This window comes from Euprymna scolopes, chromosome 33 (genome assembly GCF_053919585.1).
Source record: "Euprymna scolopes isolate OS-2025 chromosome 33, ASM5391958v1, whole genome shotgun sequence".
Lineage (NCBI taxonomy): Eukaryota > Metazoa > Mollusca > Cephalopoda > Sepiida > Sepiolidae > Euprymna > Euprymna scolopes.
In genome coordinates this window covers 109,272-117,643 of record NC_136514.1, presented here as the reverse complement: position 1 = coordinate 117,643, position 8,372 = coordinate 109,272, and the positions used below count along the sequence as shown (strand labels likewise).

General features: G+C 32.6%; 1 long non-coding RNA gene across 1 annotated transcript; it reads left to right on the top strand.

The window, feature by feature from the left end:
* The first annotated feature begins 246 nt into the window (after window positions 1–246).
* Window positions 247–7,844, top strand: LOC145258082 (uncharacterized). The gene is made up of 2 exons (XR_013864040.1): window positions 247–922; window positions 7,572–7,844. It is a non-coding gene; the product is annotated as an uncharacterized LOC145258082 (long non-coding RNA).
* Window positions 7,845–8,372: the final 528 nt, after the last annotated feature.

Sequence of the window (8,372 nt, the reverse complement as noted above, 5' to 3'; positions counted from 1 at the left end):
TGTATTGTAACTATTCTGTACTTTCACCTAACAATTCAATTTTAAAAAAAAAAGGTAAATATGAAGAATTACTCCACCCTCAAATTCCTTTAAAATCACCACTTTTAAAGGTTTTCGGGGTCGCTGAAAATGAAAATAACGTTTAAAATTACGGCAAACGAGTAGTTTCCAAGATTGAATTTACTTGCAAACTGGTTTATTAATTGTAGAAAACAAAAACAAACGGGAGAAAAAAAGGAGCTCAAAATGAAAGAAAAATAAAACAAATTATTTTTACAATTGTAGCCATCCGTATTATAAGATTTGTGTGACGTCACTTCCAATGTAAATAAAGAAGTGCGGAGCGTCAGGATAACCGGTTTAAGGTGCACGCCGCGTGCGGCCTTTTTTTTTTTCTCTCCCCCCACCCCAGTTATGTAAGAGTTACAACACTTTGTCTCGGACCTTTTTTTTTTTTTTTTGTCTTAAACAGTGCCACTATTACTACTACCACTACTACAATAATAATAATGCCGTCCTCACACTTTATGTGGAAAAAAACCTGGACGTGAGTTGAGTTCCTTTAGATCAAAGGAAATTACTCCGTATAAGTATGTTTTAGATGGCGAAGCATCAAGGTTTGAATTACACTACAAACTCGTGTGGCCGCGCTGGAAATGGATGGATGCTTTTTGGCATAAATGCTGCTGCTGCTGCTGCTGCTGCTGCTGTATGATTTGCTTAGAAAAAAACGTTGCATAATTTCTTCGGTAGTATCTCGTATACCATGGGAAAATAATAAAACTAAAACGTTTGTGTTTTTTGTCAGTTTTGGTCATCCGTGTAGACTATGAGAAAAACGTTAGCAGCAGCTAAAAAGACATCGTTATAACAATGATTTCCTTTTCTACGAACGAACAATGCATAAGTTTCTTCCTCGCCCGTAAGTTCCATTTTTTTTTCTTATCTTTTGTTTCTTTAAAATATATTCGATGATTTGTTAAATTACCATTCCATCTATTTTGTTTTAATTTATATCGTGAAGAAAGGATAATTAATAATGACGGCGACGGCGCTGTTTTACAATCGTTCACTGTGCAGAGAGAGAGAGAGAGAGACAGAGAGAGAGAGAGAGAGAGAGAGAGAGAGACAGCTCTCTTTTACTAAAAGATTCTTTCATTTTTTTTTTTTTTAAATCTCATAATTATTTAGGACGCTCGATGCATTGCATCGATGTCTAGTTTCTCATTACAAAAAAATAAAAATTCGACGACAGTTGTGTAGAGAAATTGTAAAATGCAGTTTTCTACGTGAAGGCACATTCAACAACCGTCGTTTATGCTGCCGCAAGCGCGTAAACGGAAGTTGTAAAATGGCGGAAAGTAGTTCGTGGGTTCAGGGGTTAATACCATGCAAACTGTAAATTTGCCCCGGGTTTGATTATCAGATTCGTTGTCATCGACCTCGATTACCCCTAAAAAAACAAATTAGAGTGGTCGGTGTTGTGTTCTGTTGTAACGTATCTGAATATTTCATTTTCTTCAATAAAAAAAACAAAAACAAAAAAAAAAAACTACTCGATCAATTTACGTGATCTTTTGGAATATAACATCTTCGTTCCGTGATGAATGTACACCATAAAGATTTTCTGTATTTTCATTTATTTTTATTAAGTGCAACTGCAATTCTAAGTGTGCAACAATTATTTATATATTTACACTTATAATAATAAGCATTGTTATTCATTTATTAATAGCATTGTTACTCATTTAATTAATAACATTGTTATTTATTTATAAATAGCATTATTATTCATTTAATAAGTATTTTATTTTTGTTTTTGATCTTAAATGAATGGGTTAAAATTTTAAATCGGTTCAAAAACAAAATAATGACATAATTTCTGGTTACTTCAACTTTTCTGTGTGTAGCAAAAAAATTCTACATGAGTGACATATTAGCAACAGAGACAAGTTATCGATCCCTGTTCTTCAAAAGAGAACTGCCGTCTCATCTAGCGCCATTATGTGAACCTCAAAATATTAACAAGTGTTTACAATAACGTGAAAATATATAACGAAATAAGTAACACAAAAATATATGAAAATCGGAACGTTTATTCTATGAAAATGTATCAAAATATAATTTTAATGTATTAATATAATTTTTGGTACTTGTACAGTTTAATCAAGACATTAAAAAAATGAAAATATCGAAAAAAAAAAAAGGTTATATTATACATATCCGTTATGGAATTAAGATATACGAGAAAAATTCACTTAATTTCATCAAGCATTTTTTAAAATCTTTTTTTTTTTTTTTTTTTTACATCGAAAAAAAAACAATTCGTTATGATACCAAGCAAAAGGTTCGATTTTTAGGTAGAAAAGCTAGTATAAAAGATGGGGAGGATGTGTTGGCGCTTTAAACTGAGTTATCTCCTCGTGGCACGTTCAAAAAATTCAAAGTTGGCTACCTCCAACGTGCTGTCATTAAAACGTGTTTTCCGCTGTAAAAAAAAAAAAAAAAAAAAAAAGAACTCGATCAAATTAAGTAATTTTTTTTTTTAGATCTTCAGTCCAAAATAGATACGTACAATATAACCTTTTTCGATATTTTCATTTTTTTAATGTTTTGATTAAACTGTACAAGTACCTAATTTCTTTTCAATGAGTGATTTAATATATCAAAATATAATTTTAGTTTGTCAATGTAGCAAAATAGAATTTTACAAGCATGAAACGTTTATAGAGGTTTAAGAATATATGTATATTTTGCAGAAAGATTTTTTCACAGTAAGATTGTATAAACATATATCAAGATATAATTTTTGTTGGTCAATGTAGCAAAGTATAATTTTAATATAGAAGTTTTTATTTATTTATTAAAAAAATTATAATTTTTTTTAATAATATCGTTTTTTTTGTTGTTGTTGTTTGTTTTGTTTCAATGAGTGATTTTCACTGAAACGTTTTTGGAATATAGTGTTCGTTTTTGGAATATAGTGTTTTTGCACAGTTACGGCGATAGAGTTCCCTTATTTGTTCAAAAACCCCTTCCAAGGGATTGTCTTTGCACACACTTTTAGAAAGGTACAAGTTATCAACCCCTGTTCGGCTGACATATGCCCTCCATCAGCCGTTCTTGAAACTAAAATACACACATTCTCCTCATGTCACTGTCATGCAGAAGTGCCAAAATTTCTTAAGGATGGTTCATCTCGCTATAATTTATTGTTTTTAGTTAGTCGGTTTATTTTAAATAATAATAATAATAATAATAATAATAATAATAATAATAATAATAATATGCTAACCCAGCGCTTATTTGGAATTTGGTTTTTATCTAAACGAGATACTCAGGAAACAATGTTATTTTGTTGCAGATAATTTAGAACGCGGAAACAAGGAAACAAAGGAAGATTTTCATTTTGTCAAGACGAAACTGTATTTTTTTTTTTATCTAATTACAAAATATTTTAGTTCTTAATTAAAGATTTCTCCATCACTAACTGAGAACCGAACAAATGCACCACTTGTTTTGGTAAATTTTTACTTACTTTCCACCTCAACAATAACCTTTAAAACGACGACTTTTCTATGTTTTCGGGTATACTGAAAATGGATTTCGCATTAAAATTTTCGGCAAACAAGTAGTTTTCCAAATATTAAGCATTGTTGTATGTGGTGACCATTTTTGTATGCCCATCCCATCGGCGATGATGGGCCCCATCCATCGCCCCATCACTTATAACATAATAAATTACATTGCTTCATATCCGGAGAACTACTTATTTGTGGAAAATTTGAATATAAGATTTGTTTTCAGCATACCCAAAAACTTATAAAAGTCGACTATTAAGGTGGAAAGTAAGCAAAATTTTAACATTTTCTTGCGATAGAGACAATAACTGATTTTTTTTCTAATTACAAAATATTTCATTTTAAGTATTTTTCATATTACAAAAATGAAATTTAATAATTTTCTGTATTTTTTTAAAAATTTTGAATTAAATACAGACCAAACGTATTTTAATATACTTAAATTAAATACAGGAAAAAAAAACGTATTTAAATTTACTTCATTAAATACAGAAAAAACGTTCATCATAAATGAACAGATGTAACACTTCTTTGCAAAAATAAATAAATATACTGCATATTTTTCTAATCACAAAATATTTTATTTAAAATAAGTATTTTGCATATTACACAAATAAAATTTACGCATTTAAAAAAATTCTTGATTAAGTACACAAAAACTCAGTTTATTTTTAAAGTAGGTAATCATTTTTCATGGGTTAATCAAAAAACAACTCCATTATTGGTTGTTCAAAATATGAGCATTATATTTTTTGTAAACATCTTTCTTTTCAGTGTCCTGACAATTTGAATTTGCTAGTTGTTATGATGTGATGTGTAGCGTTAGTACGCATGTGCTATATAAACTTAAAAATAATTTGGAAATTGGTGTGTTCGTTCGTTCATTCATTTCTTTGTTTGCTTGTTCGTTCATTCTGTTTGCTGTTCATTTGTTATGCATCTCTACTAGTTGTATTTTATGTTAAACTGGCGGAGGTACCCGGCGTTGCTCGGTTGTATGGAATAAATGAATGTAAAATGCCATTTAGGTTATTTTAGTCAACTACAACACGAAATAAAGCGAAAGGAAAAAAATATGGCATAAATAAACTTCGTTGCACGGTTGTTTGGGAGAAAGGTATGAATTTTTAAATAAATAAATAAATCGGAAAAACAAAAAGCGAAAATCAGGAGAAAAAATGAACGTGTTTTGAAAACAAAAACAGAAAAAGAAAACATTGCAGAAAGGGGAAAAATATATTTAAAAAAAAGAAAAAGAAAAAATGGCCTAACAAAATCCTAGTATCGCTTAAGTCCAATAGTGTGTTTCACTTAGTAGAAAATGAACGTTAAAATGCCATTCTAGTTTATTTAGGCAACTACAAAACACGAAAGGAAAAATGGCATAAATAAGAAAGAAACTAATTTTCGACAGGTAGGCTCACTTAAGATATTGACATACAATTTTTGAGTGCTTCTGCACATGCTCATCATGCTCCTCCCGGATCTAGAGATCACACAAATTACAATGCTCAGCGTGTTACTTTTTCGTGGTACTTCACCCTTATGGTGCAGGCTCAGAAAATTCTTCAGTAGCATTTTAGTCTGTCGCATCATTGAGCTCTTTCTGCTCTAGAACCTTGGGTGCATCATTCTCTGAGGAGCTTTCTTCGTGTGGTCATTTGTATAGCAGTGGGGCTTTGTCATTTGAGCAGGTAATTTCGTCACGGATTAAGCAATCCTGTTGGCATGCTAGGCGTACATCCTTTATATGGCATAATGTTCTATCAACTGAGACCAAGTATTAGCTATTGATTTTCGTCACTGTACCCATGCTGAACTGCGTTGTACATCTTTCCCGTAGATTCTTCACCCAAACAGCATCTCCCACCTTGTCAGGCACCACCACTTCACCGATACCCTTGATACACATCCAATGTGCATATTGTAGATTCGCAGGTTCAGTCATAGCCATCTTGTCATCTTTAGGAATAATGTTGTGCCTCCAAGATCATGCACCATATTTTTGCTGCAATGCACTTTATTGTGCAATGGGACCTATCGATTATTCTATTTCCTGATGGTATGTAGGTGCACCAAAATCGTATGTATACACCTCGCATCTGTGTAAGTGGCCAGTCAGTTTCCCCATACACAGAAAATATAATTTAATGGTAAGTCTATCAGGGACTACTGGAAGGTCACTTCCATGCCACCATGATAGTTTTCCCTACCTTTGGGATACATAATCCCAATATATGTAAGCCTAGTCTCAGTTATTCTAGGGTCTTGCTTGCCAGACCAAACTTCTCCAAATGTTCTTTGACATGGGTTGCAGAACACACACTCTCATTCACAAAAATGTCATTTTAAGATGATCTAGCCATGTTTATGATCTCATCCTTGCTGAGGACAGTATTAACAATGGCCCTGAGTATTAAAATGGCGACACTGAGCCAATATCCAAGGCGGGTATGATAATACTATCGTTACGTATCTCCACTGTTTGGAATGGTCAAACAGATTTATCGACAGGTACTTACAAATGGGTTCAGAATAAGTCTAACACTGCAATATTTGGTCCTTGCTGTCATCATTCCTTTAATTTTTGCAAACAAACACCCGTATTGGCTATATAAACGTCCATGTATTAATTTAGCTCCCTATAATCCATAATGGGACTAACCTTCTGTTTATTTTTAACAGCCATAAGGGGAATTAGACCCTTTGGGAGATCGAGCTCTTCCTCCAGATACATTTGCTGTTCACGATCATATTCCTCACAAATTTGTGTGTCTTGGGCTGATAATCTGCAAATCTATTTGTTGACATAATTGGAGAGTGGTCACCAGCCCATTTTCAAGATGTGGTCCACTTCTGATTGTTCTTTTCATACTCAGCAGTGAAATAAGGCTCGGTAATGGTGATGGCAGCAAAATCTGGTTTGCTGAATTAAGGAAACGTTATCTCACCGGCACTAGACACAGCTATTTCTCACATGCACTTAATTTGGATCCAGTCCAAACAACAAATCAAATCCAAGTAAATATTCATGCACAACTACAACTTCTATTTCTATGTTAATGCTCAGCTTTGCACCAATGTTAACTTGGACTACTACTGTTCCACAGCAATTAAGTGTGCTTCCATCTACTGTGAGCACAGAGGCCACTTTCCTTGTCTATTCCTTACAACAAGTTTTTGAGGACCAGTGACTGCATGCATCCAGTGTTCACCAGAGCTGTACATAATATTCCGTTTTTGTGAAGAGTTACAACCGGCAACGCACCATTTACAACTGCTTAGGGAATGAGATTGGTGCAAAATTCTTGCCCCCCTCCCCTCTACTCGTTTCCCAGACAAAATTGAGTAATGTGCCCACGTCTCTGACATTGATAACGCATGATATATCTTCAGGGCTTGACACCAATACTTCTGACTGTCTCAATAACGAGATGTTACTAGTAGGATTATTGAGAATCTCATCACAAACCCCCATGGCGAAAAACTGCTGAACTGAATTAATCAATGCAGGCATAGAACCTGTTGTTTAAGGTTGAAATTCATGTTCTAATCATCGCTCTTATCTTTATCTTGGATATCATACAAACCATTGACACGTTCACCTGGTTATGTCTCTTCTATTGTAACAAAACATGTTTTGCTGAGCTGCTTTTCTATGCATCGAAAATAATTGCAACTCGTGATTTTAGATGTAATGACAAATCTGTCTTATTCTAATAACATTACAGTAAGTAGTAAATTCCAAAGCATACTTACCTGATTATGTTCCTGCTATCATCAAACGTGATTTTTGATTACCAAGCATCTTTTGATCTAAAAGCGACCAAAATAGCCCTGATAAATGCATGGCTACAGACAAAACAAAAAGTTTTAAACTAATAAGAGATAAAGAAATCATTTTTCAAATTAATGCATTTAACTACTTAGAATTTTTGTTTCTGTTACTGTAATGAAGCAATATAATTAAGACATAATTTTTATTTTCAGGTTTCAACTATGGAAAACTGATGGACATATTTTGATTGAGATTATATGATTATATATATAACATGGATTGGGTTGATTCAATATTGAACACTGGATTTTCGTTTATTTTTCATTGTTTAATTAGAGAAAGACACAAATTATTTCAAGAACATACTTAGGTAGAAAGAATAGGGGTGATTTAACCTTCAGGAGAGGCGAGTGTAAAAATACATATGTGTATACACACAGGAAACAAACTTATGTAAAATGTACGATTAAAATTTTTTAAATTGTTCCAATTTTACATTACATATGGTACACAATCAGTTATAATTAGGCTAAATAGCTGGCAATTGTCTAGCATTTATGTGCCAATAAAAAAGAAACAACAAAAAGCAAATGTGAGTTAGTTTTAGGCAGACATGAAAACCGATTCATTATACCGGTTTTGAAAGGAACAACTGGCCTAATGAAGAAAAATCTTTAAAATACTTAGAAAAAATCCCTTGAAAACTAAGCTGTAGTGAAATAAAGATAGCAGCCATAAAGGAAACAACTTCTATGCTTAAAATACTCTCATATATAAATTCAACTTGTAATAAAATCAAATGGTATCTCTAGGAGAAAGTCCCTTGGTCTTTTAAAACTAATTGAAGTAAATTAAACAAATAGAAGTTGAATGTCTACTAGATACTTTCTTCGAGTGTATAAAATTTCTCTTTATAGGAATTTGTCAGGATAAACTGGCAGGAAAAGACTTTATCCTTCAAGTAAACTGCAAGCAAATATTCAAAACAGCATAGTATTCGACGCCCATAATAG